The sequence below is a fragment of the Equus asinus genome, chromosome 3, assembly GCF_041296235.1.
Source record: "Equus asinus isolate D_3611 breed Donkey chromosome 3, EquAss-T2T_v2, whole genome shotgun sequence".
In the NCBI taxonomy this organism is placed as follows: Eukaryota; Metazoa; Chordata; class Mammalia; order Perissodactyla; family Equidae; genus Equus; species Equus asinus.
In genome coordinates, this window is record NC_091792.1 from 59,503,533 (window position 1) to 59,526,015 (window position 22,483).

Sequence of the window (22,483 nt, forward strand, 5' to 3'; positions counted from 1 at the left end):
ACCAATGTTATGTTTTTTTGTTTGTTATTGTAGTTGTTGAACACAGATTAGTTTTGCATATTCTAGAACTGCAAATCAATGGACTCATATAGTATAGACATTTTTGTGTCCTGCTTTCGCCTAGTATAACCTCTGGGAGAGTCTTCTATGCTGTTGACTGCAGCAGTAGTTCATTTCTTTTTATTTTTGAGAAATTTTCCACTTAATGAACATACCAAAATTTGTTTATGCGTTGTCTTGATGTGCACTGGGGTTGTTTAAAGTTTCTAGCTATTATGAATAAAGCTGCCGTGAACTCTCTTATATAAGTTATTGTGGACATGTTTTCATTTCTCTTGGGTAAATATGTAGGCGTGCAATTGTTGGGTCACATTGTAAGAATATATTTAATCATATAAGAAACTGCCAAACATATTCCCCAGTTGATTGTACCATTTTACATTCCTAACAGCAACAGATGAGAGTTCGGGTTGTTCTCCAACATAACATAAGATATTGTCAGTGTTTAATTGTAGCAGTTCTCATGGATGTGTTATGGTATTTGATTGTGGTTTTAATTTGTATTTCCCTTATAACTAACGATGTTTTATATTTCTTAAGGTGCCTCTTTTAGCCAGTCATGTATCCTTTTTGAAACATCTGTTAGCTCAATTTAAAAACCTGAATTGTCTGTCTTTTCAATTATTGGGTTGTAGGAGCTCATTATATAGTCTAGACAAAATTTTTTTTTCAGTTTAGGATCTTATAAATATGTTTACACATTCTTTGACTTGCCTGTTTATTTCATTAATAGAGTCTTTTGGTGAGAAGTTTTTAATTTTGATGAGGTTTATTAATCATTTTTTTCTTTTACGGTTATTACTGTCTATGTCATACTTAAGAAACGTTTATCTACCACCAGATCAAGAATATATTATCCCATGGTTTCTTCCAGAAGACTTATGGTTTTAGGCTTTATGCTTAGATCTGTGATCAGTCCTCAACTAATTTTTATACACGGTATGAGTTAGGAGTTGAACTTCATTTCTTTCCCTAGAGGATATCCCATTGTTTCAACGCTATTTGTTGATAAGAATTTCCTGGGATTTCAGGATAGCTGAAGATAATGGTAGCTCCTCAGGTCCCTGTCTCCTAAAACTTCCTCCCCGCATAGTACGAACAATAAAAATGTTAAGGAAAAAAATACCCCCAAACTATGCTCTCTGCATACTTTGAATACAGAGAATGCTCATAATATCAAAATAACTAGAAAATTTAAAAGCAAAAGCATAAAATTCTAATGAGCAACTGTTACTCTCCTATCCTGCTGCAAGGCTTTGTGGCAAGAAAAAGTGAGCCAAGAAATACTGAGGGAAGAGAGAAGGGAAAAAGTGATGACCCTAAAATTGATCTTAACCACAACCAAAAAGAGGAAGTCCACCCTAACTCAGAAAAAAATTGTAAAAAAAGAAGCGTTCATGTGGGACAGAGCATGATCTGCAGGGAGAGGACGTGAAAGTATGCATGACCTGAAGTGGTGGTCTTTGAAACATAGATTCTGGAGAAGAAAATGGCAAACAGAAAAGAAGAAGTGTCAATCGGCAATGAGATGAGGAAAGAGAAAAGAAGCAAAGGGAGAAGAGTCGGAGGAGTCCTGAGAGACCAAAGACAAGAAAAACATTAGGAAACAATTTCATCTCCCTCGCCACAAGAAATAACCCACTAAAGAATCTAGACTTTGCTCCACTGAATGAAGTTAGTGCCATTGAAGTAGGAATCTTGTAAACCCCACACCACAAACAGGAAGAGGAAAAAGGAAATACATCCATATAGAGTCGTGAAAAATTAGAAAATGAATTACAACATGCTTTCATGAGTGAAAATTCTCCCCTCAAAAAGAAAAAACTCCATGAAGCAGAATCAGTTGATACTCCCTCAGAATGATAGTTTGCTTTATAGTTTACAGATTGGAAGGGATTTACTATTTAGTACTACTATGGTCTGAAAGTTTGTGTCCCCCTAAAACGTATATGTTGAAATCCTAACCCCCAAAGGTGATGGTATTAGTAGGTGAGGCCTTTGGGAGGTGATTAAGTCGTGAAGGTAGAGCCCTCATGAATGTGATTAGTGCCTTTATAAAAGAGATCCCCAGCCCTTCCACCATGTGGAATATAAGGAGTCAACGAGTCTGCAATCTGGCAGAGGGTCCTCACTCGACCATGCTGGTACTCTGATCTTGGACTCCCAGCCTCCAGAACTGAGAAATAAATTTCTGTTGTTTATAAGTTACCTAGTATGTGATATTTTGTTACAGCAGCCTGAATGGACTAGAAAGGGTCTTTTTGGCTACCCCACAGTGATCCCAGCAGCCTCTGAGGGACTGCAGCCCACACAATGGCTAAAATATGATATGTTATGGGAACTACTCACTTTGGGTCAGATTGGGCCACTAACAGGGCCTGGTGGTCCAGCTTGGGTAATGTCTAGGAGGAGGGAAACTGAGGTGTAAGGCAGATATCTGCGTTTGGAAAGGGATGGGTTTAGCCCAATTCCCTAATGCCTTACACTCTTGAGGAGTTGATGGATGTGGTGAACAGGAGACAAATGACCTGGGGTGGGATGCAGCCGAAACCCCTTGTAGGGTGTTCCTCCTTTCCCCATGTTGTGAGAAGCCCTCCTGCCTGGGAGCTTGTTCTTTGGAAAGTACTCGGCCCAAAGTGGCCACAGTCAAGTCAAGCACTCCTGCCACACTGGACTGGTTACAGGGCCCTTACTTGGGGGAGGGGAACCATGCTACATCTACTTTTTCATCTTTCTGGATTTATTATTATTTTGCAGTCTTAATGAATAAAGATTGTCTACAGTGGGAAATTTTTTTTTGATTTTAATAGTGTCCTTAGTATTTACTCTTTTAACTAATTTTTGCATATCTTAGTCTCTAATTTTCCATTGGCTCAGTTAATACAATATATGCTACATTATATTTTCTGGGAAAAGAATTAGGTTTGGTTATGTTGGGCTTTAAAAAAGGGGGAGAAAAATATATGTCATTATGATTAGGTACTAAATACCAAATATTTTCTAACAGTGATGTCATTTTTTTTCCTACTGAAAATCTGGTTGAAGGACTAAATGAATGACTGGAAAAGACTTTGATACTGGAACCCAAATTCAAGGACTACAGGAAGAATTATTACACAGATGAAGATAAGATTTTACATAAAATAGACTGGGAAGATTTCTACCTAAGAGAATTTAGAAAATTGTTCTACTGCTAAAATTTGAAAGATGCTCATATATTTTAAGAGAAAGATATAAACCTAGGTTGTAAATGATAAGTAACTATAGATATAATATTGGAAATTGTAACATAACACTTCCAAAGGCAAACCAAAAAATGGTTTTCATATGGTCTGAGAGTACATGACTATTTACTAAGAATGCGTCAGCATTATGTAATACTGAATCAAGAACAGCCTCCTTCCTATATTTGGAGGACACAATTGCTCAAATCACTTAGCAATGTATTCTTTAAGGAAGGAGGGCTATTTAACTCAGGGTCATATTGCCTAATTAACTATTACTATTGTCTAAACACCTTATATTGTGTAGGAGTGCCTATCTTCTTAAGCTGATTCAACATATGTTAAACAACCAAAACTGAAAATCTATTAGAATGTAAACACTTAAGGGTTGGGTTTTTCTTGTTTACCCCTGTAACATCAGTGCCAGCACAGTGTCTGGAACCTAGGAGGCATGCAATAAAATTGGTTGGAAAAAACAAAGAAGGCTTACATTCAGCTGCTATGGTTTTCATGTTTGTATCTCCATTACCTGGCACCTACTAGGATTTAAATGAGTGCTTATTGAATTAAGTCCATAACCTGCTTTCCATGAAAGGGTGAGCTAGAAACTATAAAATTAAAACAGAAATGTATCATAAAATGTCAGGGGCTGCTGGACAAGAAAGCCATATTTTTATGGGAGCCCTAAGATATGACTTTATTCTGAGTATTGCTCTGAACTCCCTAATCCTATTGACGCTTTTAAATAATCATTGAATTTAATCTTTGCTAATAAAGGCCTACTTACTAGTATTCTGAAATTATTTTGATGATATTTTCCAACCCACAATTGTACATCTACTAAAATTAATGTTTTTATACCTGATTTGCAATGCTATTTTAATGAGAATGGAGATGTGGATTTTGAGGGATCGCTTCCACTCTTGTGGCTTCAAAGACCACCTATAAGCTGATTGCTCTTCCATCTGTGTCTTCAATTTCCACTTCTTTCAAACTCAAACTCATAGATCCTACAGACAAGTAGACATATTCACTTCCATTCCTCAGGAAACATACCAGATGTGCCCAACACAGAATCAACTTTCTTCCTCCAACCTGTGCTCCAGGGTCTTGTATCTCTGTGCCAATTCATGGCTTCAACAATTTCCCCAAGCTAGTACTTTTCAATATCTTTTCAATATTTCTCTCTAGATTACCCTCCACTGTGTGTATTGTAAAATATATTAACAAGGAGTAATGTGGTTCAGAGAAAATGAGGAGACCCAGGCTTCAACGTGAGCTTTACCAATCATGGCCATCACAGTCTGACACATGCACATAATCACGCTGCTCCAAGATTTATTTATCGGAAACAGCTGGTGTTGGAGTTGATAATTGCTAGACGTCTTCCCAATTTAACATTGACAGCTTGAAAATCTCTCTGGGGATGGATCAATATCTGACTTCATTTTCTTGTCAAATATACTTGATAGTGAAAGCCCATGTTTATAGTAAATTGTAAAATATTTATTAATGAAAAGGAAAATCTCTAAATCCTCTTCTGATCTCTGGGTTTTGGACTATTTTTGCAGTTTCCTCTTACTTGATGATTCCTCTCATTCTGATGACCATGGCTTCTTTTCTCTAATTATTGAAATTTACCATTCCTTTTAGGCTTGAGTTAACCTCTGTCATGAAATCTTAATTATTCAGATCTTCTCTGAGACTTCTATGCCACAAATAATCTCTATTATTTAAAAGGCACTTATTGTGTACCACGTTATATTAAAGTTATTTGTAACCATTTTTGGATGATAGGCTTTTGAATGCGGGGGTTATGATATATGTACCTGTGGATGCTTCACAGCAAAAGAATAATTTACACAAACTAAGAATTGATTCAATAAAAAAAGGATTCATTGGGTAGTTTTTGTTTTTTTCCAGGGATGGCTGGATGGTCTTATTTAGTCTCAGTTATAGCCATTTTTCCTTACTTATTCCTTTCTGTAAATTATGGCCTGGATCTGTTGGGCAGCTTGCTAGGATGAATGGTGTGTCATTTGCCACAGAATTGAGTGCTGGTGAACATATGCTCTGAAACCGGAACGTAGCCTAATTGGTCTGTCCTCAAAATAGATAGAGCTACCATGTCATAGTTACCAGAAATGTAACAAAGAATCTTTGACCAAACTCTAATGTGGCTTCTAGCAGCCTAGGGCTGTGTCCCTTGAATGACCCAGGCCCCCTTAAGTTCCTGTCTGGAAAAACTCAAGGCAGCCAAAAGAATTTCCATTTGTTCCAGCTAACACCTGAGAATAGGCCCCAGACCTCTCTGTCTTAGGGCACTTATTAACAAAAACAAACAAACTTACTATTGTAAATTTTTCCTCTGTTTCTTTGAGATGTATATGTATCTCCTACAACGAAGGAGTGTCTTTTTCAAGGACTTGAAAGCCATTCCTTTAAAATGTAATCATCAGGAAGGATAGGGCCCCTGTCTCCTTGTCTCTGTGGGAGGGTGGGAGCCTAACTTCAATAAGTGCAAGTTAACAGGCACAGACGCTTAAAACATTGACCAAAGCTCTTACTCCGTTTTTTGTAATTTTTCACTTCCTTGACTCTGTTGGAGCTTCTGCTCATTCCTCCTCCCTACTCTTTCTCATTCTCCTTTTAAAACACCTAGTCACCATGCACAAATGGAAGTAGAGCTTAATTTACACTGGACTCTTCTCTACTGCAACTGTAATCACTAAGTCAAATCTGTCTTTACCGCTTTAACTAGTGTCCAGCTTTATCTTTGACAACTGTTATGTAACTTGTGAAACACAGTTTGCTTTCTTGCTGTTTAGAGATCCACTGAGAGAGAATCTTCATTTTTGCCCTCTATTGCATGGTCCTTTGCAAATACTAAGTGTCTATGATGACCATAGTTTTAGATCTGTCCTGTTGTCTAGACATTATCAGTCTGGTTAACTGCCAGTTATGCATTTGCAGAACTCTGAAATATTGGATGTAAAAATATTTTCTCTCCCGTTTAGTGATCATCAGGACCATCATCTGACATTATTTAACAAGTGGTTCTGTACATGTTTTTAAGGTCTGTAAATCCTTCCTGGTTTGGAAGCCGATTGTTTTAGTGTCCATAATTATTCAGGTTATTTGTTATAGTTACAGGGTATTTAGATGACTATTTCATCTCTAAAACCCAATAGGAGACTATTTATAAACACAATAAACTGAGATTTGTTTTGCCAAGAAAAATATATGCATTTTGCAATTTTTAATAACATGACCCTGTGTACATTAGATTTTTTTTTTCCTTTGGTGAGGAGGTAAGCAGAATAGAACTTGTTAAGTGTTAGGATTTATGATAATAACAGATAGTATTTATTATTTCCTATTATGTGTCAGGAATTTTATGTGCATTATATTTAATCCTTACAACAAAACTGCAAGGTAGGCAATACCTCTCCAACTTCAAAATGAAGGAAACGAGACTCTGAAAGACTTTGTAATACAGAATTTAAACCTGTCTGTGTCATTGATGAATCTGGGCCCTTTCTACTGTACCATGCTCCTTCCCGACTAGTGTACAGTTGATGGCTTGGAAAAGAAAAATATTTTTGCTGGACTATTTTTACAAATTTGCTGGTAGAATCAACAGCACTGCAAAATTTAAAGGGAGGTCCCCAACTCAAACTTGCAAAAAAATGAAAATGTGCTGTTGCTTAACAAATACAGCCAAAATAATTTCAAAAATAATTTAACTAGGTTCTCTGGTGACTTCGTCTGCTCCAAATGTTGTAGAGTTTCATGATTGCGGAGAAAAATGAAAACTTAGCTGTTCTGCATACTTAGAAGGAAGAAATTGTATACTATTTTTAATATTGCAAAGAATTTGCCTGGGAGGTTCATTAGAATTACATAAAGAAAGGAAAAGACAACTGTACAAAAGAAATTGGCATGAAAATATAGTAAGACCAAAAATCCCCTCCATGAATAGAAGTGAAATATTCAACTTGTTAAATTACACCTCTTTGATGTCTTGCAATTTGTTTTTATTTATCTTCTTGTCAGATTTGCTGCCAAGGTAGAAATAACTCTCTGCCTTTTTTTTTCGGTGTGTTATTACTTATTTTTGACTCTGCTGTGGCTTCCAACTAAATGTAATTAAACCGTACTAAATCAGGTAGGAAATCATGAATGTACCACACAATGAAACTATTTTGCCTATTTGATAAAATACATTGTTTCCATGTAAAGAATTTCTAGTCTTGTGAATTAAATGTGTATTGTTATCAGGGTTTACTATATAGTTCATAAGGTTAAAAATGACATAAGCATATTTTTAAATCAGGAACTAGATTTCCTATCTCTGAAAGCTTCTAAATTACTGCTTACAGGGCTTAATCTTAAGGATCAGATTAAATTTAGAATCTGTAGTAACAACTCTAATAGAATTTAGAATTAAACATAATTCTATACAATTGTAGAACCTCTCATTTTTGTTTTGTAGGGAAGGAAAAAAATCTTTTTCCTGTACTCCTCTTCGGTTCATTGACTGAGGCCCTATGAATCAGACTGGTAAAAGACAGATTATCAAGAGAAAAATGAATGGAATTTTATTAACATGTGCATCATGCATGTACCCCTGGGAGCATATAGGCTCTTAACTCTGCACTGCTGGAATTTTTTTTGAGTGGTCTCAGATTGAACTTTAAAAGACTCTTGAGGTCAGAAAAGCCAAGCCAAGGACTTACCATCAGATTTTGCCTGCAATATCTACAGATTTGGGTGGACTCCTCTCTTCTCGAGGTCCCCCCCAAAATTTTGAGTTTCCTTGCACCTGCCAGATAAGTGAGCTTCCTTACTTACCAGGTAAGATTGCTGGAATCTCTGTAAACAAGGTACCAGGCCAATATTTCCAAGTGGCTTTATTCCAGAAACTCCCTTATTCCTCAAAGGCAGTATTGGCATATCAAAGCCTGTATGTTTCTCTAAAATATGACATCCCAGTCAAAGCCTTCGTAAGATCATCAATGTTTCCAATTGTGTCCTGTTATAAGGAGAACAGATTCTTATTGAACTTATGCAAATAACCATATTGCCATGAAATAACCATACTCACTCACTCACTCACTCCAAATTCTGGAGGGATCAGGTAGGGAGAATAAGATAAATGTTTCAGTCTGCTGACAAAGGTATAATTGCACCAAATTGCTCTAAGTCATAGGTAGCATAAGAGAAAAGAGGAAAAGATTTCCTTAAATCTGAGAAAACAGAACATTAAAAAAATCAACATTATTTCAAAAATAGTCATAAAAAATTATAATAACCCTCATCAGTTCATACAGTCCTGTGTAATCAATTTTTTTTAATCTTCTTTAGCAGTTCTATGGGGTTATCAGTTTCTCTGCTAGAAGTCTGTAATTTTTTAAGCAGTTCAGTTTTATGATCTGAAAGTATCAGAAACCTGCATTCCAGAGTAAGTGTTAGAGTCCTTTCCATAAATCTCTCTGAAGATGAGACATATTTGCAAAAGTAAAAAACATCAGAGTAAAACAATAACGGTCTGTAAACAACAAAAGACTGAAAAATGGAAATTGACAAAGAAAATTGGTTAATTTGGTGACATACAACACTTTAAAGTAATTACAGAATTATGCCTGATAACAAGGACAGATCAAAATTTTAGGAATGTTATATAATTTTTAAAAACACTTATGTCAGTAGCATTTGCCCACATAATACCATAGTTCCCTTTGAAACAATGTTTAGTTATCCATTTAACTATGGTGACAATTAAATATTTTTAGGCAAATCCAGAGGATTAAATAGCTGTAAGACTTTAGCAGCTGTGATTAACGGCTTGATAAACAATACAGGAAATTTATTTTGATAAAGCATAAAATCCCTACTCTTCTGCTAGACAAGTTAAAGAAAAAATTTTCCATAATCTCTTTACCAAGAGCAGACTAGAAGTTCAGGAAAATTATCTTTTGAGAGAAAAACCAAATTTTAATTTCTGCACCAGCTTATTTTTATCATTAAAACTCATTTACTTTAATATTAGTCAACTTGACCAGCATAAAACTCCTTTCAGAATTTCTCCTTCAGAAACTTCTGCAACTTTCTTTTTACCTTCAGAATTTATCCCATGCTTTCTTTCTTCCTTTCTAGTACTTTAGGACAAATTTATCTTTCTTAACCCAACAAACCATTCTTTATACCTTCTTTACCAAAAACATACATTTTACTTTCCTTAGCTACAAAGCTGTTTTCCTTATCAATTTCCAGTAACTTTAATTACCTATGTTAATTTGAATTTGAACCCTTACAGATCCTAGTAAAAACTAAAAAGTAAGCAACTATGAGAGGTCTTTTATATCAGCATTCTAAACACTTTTCATAATTTCTGGAAATATGCCACTTTACAGTAATAGACCCAAACACTTTTAGGCTCTCTGCAATAAGAAGCCAAAAGTAGACAAACTTACACTTAATAATTAATGTCTGGTATCTTATTTGGAAATGATCTAGCCACTCAATGAATTTTATCATTTAAATTAACCTAGCAAAACTTCAAAGTTTAAGGTTACCAAAAAGATTTTGGAAGTTTTTTTAAATACACATGCCATAAACTATAATTATTACTAAAAGTTTATCTATAAACTCTTATTTCACTTATATCTAAATCATTTGTTCCGAATAATGATGTTTAGATTACCCACAAAAACTTTGATACATTAGACAAAATTAGTATCATTTAAAGCTATTATTTTACTGACAAATTTCTGACAGACAATATGAGCTTATTTGGCTAGTAAACCCAAGCTGCATGTCTGTATCATATTCAAATACCAAGAACTCTGAGGACACGCTTTTCCAATTAGAACAACAAGCTTAAACTTTCATTAAACAAAGATTACTGTATATCATGTTAACTTAAAAGACATTGGGTTAATTTTTATTACATTTAGAATTTATGTAAGTGCTTACTTTAAGCCAATTAAACAAAGCTCTTAATTTTGGCCATACCATCCCGAGGTAAAATATCAAAGATATATAACATACATACAGACAGTCATACACAGAGTCTCCACAGCTATTGTTTTAAAAATTACTGCCATGAATCAGGTACAGTAATACAAAGCTTACCAGTTATGAATCCAAATTTTGTTTTGAGACTTTTTACTAATATTTGTGGAGAAGACACTCAACATGCTCGATTTTTTGGCAAGGGCACCCTTATGGCCTTTTTTTTTTTTTGGCCCTTTCCCTTTTTTCCCTTCAGTCTTAGGAATTAGTGATGAGCTAGACAGTCCCCAGAGGATTTGCATGCTCTTTGAGATAAGGAAAATGAGTGGAACCTCAACCACCTCTAGAGCTGCTTTTCCAACCTTAAAATGATTTTTTAAGGACAGTTGCTCTTGATTTCCCGGAAACTGGGTTGTAACTCAAATGACAGTATAGGTTGATCTACCTGTCCAGCTACATCATAAAGGCACAGAGAAACTCCTCAAGTTTTCTCCAAAATGGAGTTTCTGGGGCATAAAACATCCAATTGAAACTGTTTCCAATTAAAATGCACACAAGGGGTGAGTCTCCGGGGATGTTTTGGGCGTTCCCCATGGCAGTAAAGCCAGTGTCTGACGCACAGTGGGCCAGAGAAAGGGTGCAGAGTCAGACTGCAGGCATTGATATAGTTATAAGACCTAGCCAAGTCCCGCTCAGCCCAGGCACTTAGTCCCTGAGCCAGCACAAGGTGAGTCAGGAAGCAGGAACAAAGGCCTGGAGTTGGCTGTGAGCTGGGGCTCCCAGTGCCAAAGTTGAGAGTTAAGTCCCTGGCAAAGGGTTTTAAGCTTTCAATTTTACAGAAGGTCCAGGTTCTGTTCAGGTCCAGTCGGAACTTAACCTCGACTTGGTGACAACAGAGGAGGTGACAAATGAAACAGACAAAGAAAAGAAAAGAGGAGACCAGGCCTCACCCTCATGGCCTCTTCCTGAGGGTTATCAAGATAAGGGTCACACAAAGTTCTCATGCCAGGGCACACAAAACCGGCAGGACAGTTCACAGAATAAATCACAGGTCTCTGATCCTCATAACTGACTCAGTAGGTGCCTAAAATACTCAACGAGTCAACCGCCAAGAGAGGGCACCCCACTTAGGGTCACCAAGGTGATCAAGTCCAGAACCAGAGTGGGAGTTTCCAGGGGTGGAGCCTTTGACACTTTAAAGATTTCTTTGTTTCTCAGTTGCAAAGATCAAAAGGAGCCCCAAATGGCCACTGTAGCTTTAAGAGACATGAAAGAAAATGGTCTATTACCTTGAAATCCCCCCTGAACTTAGGGCACCATCCTACCTGTTGTTCCTCCTGTGGGTTCCATTGTCCCTCCTGTGGGGTTCCTATACCAAGTGGTGATGGGGACTTCCCCCTGCATTGCATCCCTTGTATATCTTCCTTATTATGCCTGGCAGTAATAGGTGCCTGGTGAATGGTCCCAGAGGTAAAAGAACAGAGAAAAACAGTAAAGAATTTTCCACCAGTCTGGGGGACATTCTACCTAATTGCATCCTGGAGCCATTCTCACAAGAAGGGGTTCTCATACTCGACCGAAGGTTAGAGTTTGGTACTTTCCTTGAACCAGAGTCCCAGTTGGAACTTTCCCATGGTTCAGAGTGTGGTCAGGAAGGGATCCCAACCCAGCCTTAGGAAATGAAACCTGCCACGGGAGTCTTGGAGTTTGGCGACCACCCTAAAGACTTAAGTGGTCAACCTGCGCCCATATAAAATTTATATATTAGAGATAGCATTAGGAAGGAATGGATTAATTCATTCTTCATCACCCTCAGGCTTAAGGTATTGATTCTCTTCGTGTTGAATGCCATAGTTTGCCCCATAGAGTAGCCATGGGCAGCAAACTTGGATTCATACAGCTTTCCGAGAAGGTTCCCTATGGAGAAGTGAATTTAGATCCATCCTTGAAAAAGAGAAAGGCACAAGGAAGAAAAGTGCACTTACTAGAACTTCAACTCACAAGCCAGTGAAGCAAGATGCTTATACGGGGCACCGGAAGATATGATGCAGGCTCGGCGAGCCAAGGAGCCAAAAGAAAGATTTCTTGGGCTCTTAAGTTCTGATAGTAGTGCTCCTTTATTCAGAGAATAGCGTGGAGACAGGGCCCATGAGCAAGACTTTATTAATAGGTCTTGGTCTTATAATATTGGATAGGAAAGTATTCCCAGCCAGACATTTTAAAACATACTCAAAGTTGATATAACCTGTTTATAAAGAAAAAAATCAGCTCAAGAATTCCAACCTTTGTAATCTTATCAATACTTAGATTTTTACATTACATCAATTCAATGGTAACCTGAATCAGGGTCTTAAGGCTAGTCATTATTTTTTTGCATGTGTGTTTCCTTTTTAATTTGGCCTTTTCATAGGTACCAATAAAAATTATAATGAGAGCTCTCACAAATTTTTTTCCTCAATTTAGAAGTTTTCCCAATTTAAATGATCCATTGTCTCATCACATTGACAAGTAGGATTTTAACAGTCACTCAACAAATAAGCTTAACCATGGACACAAGAGGCAGCCCCAAAAGAGATCCAGAAAGTTCGCTCCCCAAAATAAGAAAGTAAAGGCCTTCATTGCACAGCAAGCAACAAAGGTTGAGACAACAAAGGCCCCTTATGAAAGCAATTGGACCCCTTATTACAAACTCCTCTGAGAGCTGACACAGCTGGACAAACAGAGTGTGTCTGGGAACCTCAGTCTACTTGACTGGCTGCCAAGATGCATGCCGGAACATGCATCCTCTGGTGGCAGAGACCAGAAAGGTCACAAATCCAAGATCTCAAGACAAAAGGCCCAGACAATAGACTTATAGAGATCCCTGTGTCTTATGACAGATGACAAAAAAAGACAGAGACAAGGAAAAATGCTATCTCTGGGAGGAAAAGGATCTACAACCAATGAGTACTCAACCAAATCCTAGAGTCACTGAGTCCAAGAAGCTAGCCTCACCCAAATTTTCTCCTGCTAATCTAAATTTAGAAAAGTGAAACCGGCAAACAGTTATTGATGATTAAGTATCTACGTACTAAAGTTTTTTCCTTTTTGTAATTACTGATTACAGCTTTTAGCTGTTTAACCCACCCATTGTTAACTGTGCTGCTTAGGCAATATGCTATCTGACTCCCACTAGGCTCCTTTTGATAACATCTCCCTGGAGCCTGGGTCACCATGGTAATGGGTGTGTGAGCTGTTTCTCAGGAATTAGAACTCCTTGTCCACTTCAAGCAGATTGAGACCACCAACTTATCAACTGGGCCCACACAGATGTCTGATAGGAGACCTTTTGACATCAAGAGGCTGAAAACTCCACCCTTAGATCATGCTAATGCTGCCATTTTGTGAACATGGGTCCTATGAAGAGGCTTGAGGTCTGACTACACTTGCACAGATGGTCAATTACCTCCCCTCTCCTCATCACCAATCACCTACATCCACATTCCAGATCACCTTGCCCCCTATCCCATAAATATCCCTGAGTCTCTATTTTTGGGGAAGCTAATTTGAGGGCCATGCTCTCGCTTCCTCACATGGCTGCCTTGTGAGCAAACTCTCTCTTTGCTGCAATCTTGTTGTCTTGGTGTTTGGTTTTCTGGGTGGTGGGCAAAAACGAACGTGGTTTGGTAACAAAAGCAAAAAAGAACTCACCACTCTTATTTCCACTGGACTGTGCAGGCAGAGATCTGGGAGACTGACATGGTAAGAACTCTTACCTCTTGCTGGCTCTTGTCAGGGGACCAGGATCTCAGCTGCAGCAGTCCAGGAGCAAGCAGTGTCCAGTCAGTGAAATTTTATCCTGTCCAAGTGGCCAAACTGTAGCGGGGGAAGACATTTCCTCTACCAACTCTAGGTCCTTTGGGCTGGACAATGAATTAAATTCGCATGAGACAGAATAGCAAGAGAAAATTAAACAAAGCTTTATAACATGTATACATGGGAGAGACCCAGGCAAGCTGTGTAACTCACCAAAATGGCAGAAGCTCTCACCTTAAATACCATTCCCAGCTAAAGGCAAAGGAAGATATTGGGGGTGGGGGAAGCCAGTTATGAGATTACCAGAAAAGCACAGTAAACAAGAGTAATGTTATATGCAGATTTAAGTCCTTGCCTTCTGCATTGATAAGAGTTTCTAGAGATAAGGTCATCCTCCCTTCTTCCTGGTACAGAGAGAAATAAACCTTTACAGATGGAGATTTCCCTTGCAAATGTAAATGTCTCTTACAAAGGGTAACTTCTGCTTTTCAGAGTTTCTCTCTGCAGTTTTTAAATGTAACCTGCCCAAAATAATCCTCATGCCAAAGAGACGTATCTTGGGGTGGTGAATTCCAGTCCCCCACAGTGTCAAGTCTTGAGAGGAGGATAAGGTGTGAAATTCAACAGTTTGAACACTATCAGAATTCTATTAATTTTGACATTTTCTAGCTTACTTATTTCTTCTTTCTCAGACTTTGAGGAGTGATATAAGTTTTTATACTTCATATAAATATAGTTTCCTAAACCACAAAAGAATCAATTTCAGTCTTATCAAGTTACTATGCAGGAGACAAATACCTAGACACCTAACTGGGGCCTTTATGGACCTTCAAAATCTGATCTAGCCCAACCTCGTCATCTTTTTACCAATTCACTCACAGAAAACTTACCATGCATTTGAAGAGACAGGTATAAATACAAACAGAAGATAGAGATTAATTTTATCTCAGACTGAACAAGAAAAAGAGTCTATATTTGAGCTGGGCTTTAAAAGGATGGCTAAAATTTCAATAAATCTTGGTAGGTGAATGCAATCCTAAGTGGAAGAAATTATATGAACAAATTTTTGTATGATATTTTGGCAAGATATCAAGTTTCCTGGTATGATTTGTTTTCAGAGTGGTTGTGAAGTTTGGATAAAGAGAAGTATTACCCAAGATTAGTCATAAAGAGCCTTGAAAATGTGCTCAGAAGTTACAACACTGTTCTATTGTTTCCAGAAAACGATCAATATTTAGAATGAGGAGAATGATAAGACTAGATCTGTGCTTTTTCAAGTTTTTTTTAAAACTCTATCGTTTTCTAAGACTATACAGTTTATTTACTAGGTTTATTATTTATTCTCTCTCTCCACATCTACAAGAACAAGATTTTTGTCTGACTTTTTAAAATAATGTTTCCAAATGGCTAGCACATGCCTGGCAGAGAGTAACTGATGAATATTTGGTGAACGAATAAATGGATACATGCTTTGGGGAGTTAATACTGGAGATTATCTGAAGGACACATTGTCAGGAGATCCTACTTTCATTTAATCTCAAACTTGTCTGGTCTACATAATAATTCTTAAACACACATCCTACATTTCCTTCTTGCTAATCCTCTCCCTTTTACCTAGAGTGTTTTCTGTGGCCCAACCCTTCTCTTCACCTATTTAAATCTCACCTATGAGAAAGAATGGCACTAGCATCACAGACCCAGGTCTAAATTATGGTTTTTTTGCTTCCGCAAGACAGTTACCTCCCCTGTGTGTAAAATGTGTATAAAAATAATGCTTCATAGGGGCTGGCCCCGTGGCCGAGTGGTTAAGTTCGCGCGCTCCGCTGCAGGCGGCCCAGTGTTTCGTTGGTTCGAATCCTGGGCGCGGACATGGCACTGCTCATCAGACCACGCTGAGGCAGCGTCCCACATGCCACAACTAGAAGGACCCACAACGAAATATACAACTATGTACCGGGGGGCTTTGGGGAGAAAAAGGAGAAAAATAAAATCTTAAAAAAAAAAATAAAAAAAAAAATAATGCTTCATAGAATTGCTATGAGAGTAAAATGAGAAGACCTATAAAATTCCTAGGAAATTGTCCCACGTATTATTGTTCTTGTTAGTGCCATCAAGTGGAGTACACAAGTGCCTTTTGTACAGCAGAGGGGAGCCCTGCCTGATCTTTTTGCACCATCCTCTCACCTTCTGGCTCTGTATCAGACAATGCTCAGCTACTACTCATAGTTCATGACCAATTTTTCAGGAAGTGGGTGACCAGCTCCTTCTTCCTAGTCTGTCTCTGGAAGATCCGCTGAAACCTGTTTACCATGAGTGACCCTACTGGAGTTCAGTGGCATAACTTTTAGCATCACAACAACACGTAGCCACCACAGATCACACTGACAGACGGGCAGTGTGGTTCCCTGACCAGGAAATGAACTGGGGCCATGGCAGTGAAAGCACCAAATCTTAACCACTAGACCACCACCGATATATTATAGTGGCTCACTAAATATTAGTTTCCCTCACTTTCCATTTTTCAAGAACTCAAGTTTCTATCATATCCTTAAAGTCTTTTCTAACCACTGGAGCCCATAGTTGTTTCTTTCACTTCTAAAGCATATACTTCTCATACACTCTGCCATCATATTTCACTAGTAGCATCTGAAATCTTTCTGATGCAAAGCCATGTACTGCCATGTATTCTAGTTGTTCCTGAATGTGCGTGGCTTCAAGGAGTTACCACGTCTGATTCTTTTTTGGTGTTCTACTCCAGCTACTAGCATATTACCTCATGAATAATAAATGTTCATATGTTGTGAGTTTGCCTGCATTGTACTACTTTGTATTTACTCTTCCCTACATTTTATTCTTTCAATATTACTTAATGATAATCTACTAAGTCTAGGCATTGGGGGTAAAACTAGGTAAAGGGAACATATTTTCTCTCTCTCATGAAATTTACAATGCCATAGAATAAAGTTTTATTTTGTAACAACTTACTCCTACAGCTAACATCATCACTTTGTACTATATACAAAAGATTCTTTGGAATGTTTGCCATGAAATTCCAATAAACTTGGACCTTGCTGAGTTTTTATCTGAAGGACAACATAAGAGAGTTGGATTGTGTTATTATCAATTTTTTTTGCATCTGTTTGCTGCCCTCATCATGTAGATTTCAGATCTTTTGGGCTATTAAGTATTTTCAGTGATGCTGGTTTTACAGTCTCATAGATGTGGGATTATTATGATTTTTATTAACCAAGCCTTAAAATTACTTAAATATGAGTATTTCCCAGATCTAATTCTGTCATATGTAAGTTATTATCCTTATTCTACATGCTATTAGTGTGTGTATATACATATATACATTTGTGTGTGTTTATATTATATAAATTTATGCATATACTTATTTAATATTGCATGTTTATAATTTGCCATTTTTTCTTTAAATTATGAGCTTCTTGAGAACAAGGATTCTGTTACTTACTTTACAAATCACTTTAGTTTTCACATTTTAATGTCACATTTGAGATGGACTGTCATTTCCTTATAGAAGTTGATGATAATGAATGACAACAGAAAATTTATTTTTTCTCTTACTTTAGGATCAGTATTTTAGCTCTGTACTTGGAGTAAAGAACATGAAGATGAGTATGAATGTTTATTCTCAAATATGTATTTCTCAGTGTTCATTTTGAATCTAAAATCTTACGGCTATGTCTCTTTTATTGTATTATGTTTCCATATATTTGCAGAAAATTAGAGAAGCAATCAAAATTGTTTTAAATTTAGATTACAATAAAGTGGAAGCACTCTCTAATTTTTTAATAAAAGAAGAGAAATTCACTTCTTTTTTAACCAGGTTGTAACATATACAAAACTGTGCTTTGAAAAATCTTATTATATGATAGTATTAATATCCCAATTTCTTCCAATTACCTTTAAATAAATCCAAGTGAGATAAATATTTTACTGCTTGACTTACATTTTTGAAACAACTGCAATAAAAATCTCCAAGAAAGAATAACGATTAGGTGTTTTCAATGATAACATTGTATATATCTTCTGACATTTGGCATAAACATCAACTATTCTATCAAAAAATTAATGTAAAACTATATTTGAAGACTTTTTATTTCATCACCTTTTTAAATACTTAGAAAAAAGGGCAGAGTCTTTAAAAATAAATCCTGTAAATTGTCCTCTCAAAATTATGTACAAAAGCCTCGTGTGTATATATATGTACTTATGAGTCTATCTATCTACATTTCTTTTGTGAGCTGGTCTATGGTTTTCATCAGACCCTGAAACAATTTCTAGAACCTCTGCCTTAGGAAAAGCTGGAAAATTTGCAAAGATTAAAAAAATTTTAACATCTGGGATAAGGAGATTGAGATAGTGAATTAAGAAAAATTTCACTGATTAGCAAGGAATAAAAGTAGACCAAATATTTTGGATATTCAGTTATGATCTCCTTGATTTTCTATTGTGCTTGGAAAAGAAAAAAAAAAAGCACAGAATTATAGTAAAGAGAAACCATATGAAACAAAGAAATCTCTAAAGTCATATGAAAAATCTCTTCTTATCTAATGAATTTCTGTTAAATCCAACCACAGCAGAGAGGTTTAAGGCAGCAAAATATATTTCCCACAGTAAAACTGGATAAAATTCAACAGGCTTCTTTTCAGCGAGAAGAAATTGAAGGGTTTTTTTTTTTTTTAACACATAAGACAAATACCTGAAATTATACTAAACACAACTGAAAGTAACCATTTTTGAGAAGATACTAACTTATTCTTGGGCATTTACGCAGCTATAAACTTAGCTATGAATTATATATCAGAGTTTTAGATAAAAAATTGATATTAGCATGGATGGACCTTGAGGGTATTAAGCTAAATGAAATAAGTCGGAGGGAGAAAGTCAAATACGATATGATCTTACTCATAAGTAGAAGATAAAAAGAACAACAAAGAAACACATAGCAACAGAGATTGGATTGGTGGTTACCAGAGGGGAAAGGAGGAGGGGGCAGGGTGAAAGGGGTGATTAGGCACACATTTGTGGTGATGGCTTGTAATTAGTCTTTGGGTGGTGAACATGATGTAATCTACACAGAATTCGAAACATATTACGATGTACACCTGAAAGTTATATAATGTTATAATCCAGCGTTATTGCAATAAAAAATAAAAAATTGATATTAATGAACTTTTACTTTTATGCTATTAGAAAGTATAAAAGACTAGATCAAAAATTAAGAATTTGAAGACTAATTTCCCTCCTCCCAAGAAAAGTTCTGCTCTGATTTTCCAGGTGGTTATAATCAGGCAGGGCTCCTTGCCTACCTTTGTGCCTTCTCTTATTCTTTCTTTGATAAACATTTATTGAGTGTTAACCCTTTGCCAGACATTATGTTAGATGCTAATGCCATAGTGATAAAGGAGAAATTCTGCTTTCAAGGAGATCAGTCCAGGGCACAGACAAGAAAACATGCAATTACAATGCATCACTGTAAGTGCTAGAAGAGAATATTGTGGATAATTGCAGGGATTTGGGGAACATGGATGAGAGAAATTTAGTCCCCAGTTAGAAGAAGTAGTGACTGGCAGTGGATGTGTCATGGCAGACATCTGGTAGGAGGTGGCGTTTGATCTGAGTTTGAAGAATTAGAACGCCTGGCCAGTTGAGAAAGGGAATGAATTCTCAGGAAATGGAAAAACACACAAATACAAGGCAGCATGAAGTATATGGTAAATTAGAAAATTGAGCGAATGACTGGAGCCTAGGATGTGGATGGCACAGTGGCAAATTGGAGTTGGAGAATTTGGAAAGCCAGATGAAAATATAACTACGCTATCCTGCTGAAAAATTGTTTAGTGGCTTCCTATCATGTTCATGACATTGTCCACGTTCCCTAGTGTGGCATTTAGACTTCATAGACTCTCTTACAGGGTCACTTCACTGCTCACTACTGTGACTCCTCTCATCCCCCAACTTTGCCACTTGACTCTCAACCTTTCTGCTCCCTCCCATAGGTGGCCTGGATCCCTTTTATACCACATGGAAGTCAGGGACCACATAGATGCTAACTTCTTTCCTTCTTGGTTTCTCCATGCCATGGCTTCGATCTCGCCATGCTGCAGAAGCCACATGCAAGTTGGGTCACCCGACACAATAGGCAACAGAACTCCACTCAGAGTCTTACATGAGGAATGGAACAGAAAAACCCCTTTACTCTCAGTTGTCCCTTTAACCTACACATCGGCTTTGAGAATTCACCCCAGAGGAGACATGTATTTCTCACCTTGTGCCTGTTACTGTCTTTCTGCTTCCCTGAAACTCCCACACTTCCCTGAAGGAGGAAGGGGTAAGGTTTTCTCTCTTCCCTATGGCAAGGATTTCCCTTATGTCACCCTGGCTTTTATACATCCCAGATTTATTGGAATCTTAAGAGTCAATTTGACCAGATACTGGGTCATATTATATTAGTGGGAGCTTAAATCATTTAGAAAATCTTCCTTTGGCAAAGCTTTTTTTTAAGTCTATAGGCTTATTGCAGTCTCCCAAATCTTATTCTATATCTCAAATTTTGAATATTGATTCTTTCTTTACCAGCAATCCTAAACCACCATGAGGGCAAAGCATGCTTCTGGTAGGCTAGAGATGAGGTGAGTAAAAAGAAGTGTAAAGGAGAAAAAGTACATTCACACCATTCTGCAAATATTACCACCAAACACTGGAAATGCTGTGATGCTGGAAGGAACAAGGCGATGTCTCAGGATCTTGACCTTTTGATAATAGAGATTGAAGTTCACACGTGGAACTCTCCCAGGGAAAACTTCAAAACCAGTAAGGATTTGATGCTGCTACCAAAAAGTAGAGCAAAATAGCCAACATGAAAAGGAAACATCAAATCAAGTAAAGAAGGAAAGGAAGTGTAATGTTAAAAGAGATGTATTAGAGGGCTCCCACAGCTTCCCTGAGTGTTTTAGCTACATTTATAACCTTTGAAATTGCTCATTTGTTTCTCTATATTTCACCTGAGAAGTGACTTATGGAGGAGAATAATTACATAAGATGGTATTCTTTAAGTATAGTAGGATGCAAGGTATGCATTGCTAATTTGGGTGATATTTCTTGTGTTTTTTATATGGGAAAAGCATATCTAGAAAACTTAGGTCTTGACTATGTTAAGCAAATCATACAGAATGAAAGCAAAGCAAATTGTCTAAGTCTTGGGCTTTTGAGTCTCAAAGCCTCTGTCTCAATTTATAATCAAATGTCGAAAAGATTAGATCTATAGAGAGAAGGTACAATGATGAACACTAGATGATTGCTCTGAAAACCTTAATTTGATTACAGATCACTTGGGGATTCTGTTAAAATGTAGATTCTGATTTGGTATATCTAGGGCTGGTCCTGAGATTCTGCCTTTCTCATGAGCCCCTGGGACACCCAAATGCCCTTGGTCATAGACCACCCCATGAGCAAGATACTAACTAAGAGTTCTCTGACTTGATTGGCCTACCTGGGTTTCAAAATTGTCTTGAGTGTTTAGGGACTTGAATTTTTCCAAATGAATTTCAGAATTAACTTATGTAGTGAAGGGTGGCAGAATATGCCACCCCAAAATACACCACTTGACATAAGGATTATTTTGAGCTGAAGGCATTTGAAAAACAGCAGATACAAAAGGGATATTCTGATCTCCCCATTTCTTCCTGAAAGCAGGAGATAAAACTCCGGGGTGAAAAACGTCCTCTCTGTACTAGGAGAAAAGAAACATTATTTTTCTTTGTAGGGAGTCACCCTGAGCTCACACCTGCTGCGAATCTTTCTCTCTTTTTTTTTTCTCCCCAAAGCTCCAGTTCATGGTTGTCTATCCTAGTTGTAAGTTCTTCTAGTTCTTCTATGTGAGCCTCCCAGGCAGCATGACAACTGACAGACGGGTAGTGTGCCTCTTCAATCAGCAGGCGAACTTGGGCGGCCAAAGTGGTGAGTGCCTGGAACTTTAACCACTAGGCCATCAGGGCTGTCTCGAAAGGAAACATTTTTATCACCAGAGATGGAGAGTTGAGGCTGAGAAAAATCTGTACAAACAGATCTTGTTAAAGCAACTCTTATTGTCCTTTAGCCTCGCTATACATTTTAGGTATTTTGTTTTACAATTGCTGCTCTGTGTTCAATCTACTAGGTAAGCATTTGGGTCTTGCTACTTTGAGTATTCATTTTCCTATGGGGTCTCCCATGACATGTAAATATATCTGTGCTTTTCTCTTCCTAATCTGTTTTATGTCAACTTATTCTCAGGCCCAGTCAAAGACACTAAGAGGGTGGAGGTAAAGTTTGTCTTCCCAACAGTAGCTTCAGGAAAAATTCCCTGTATATTCTGACTG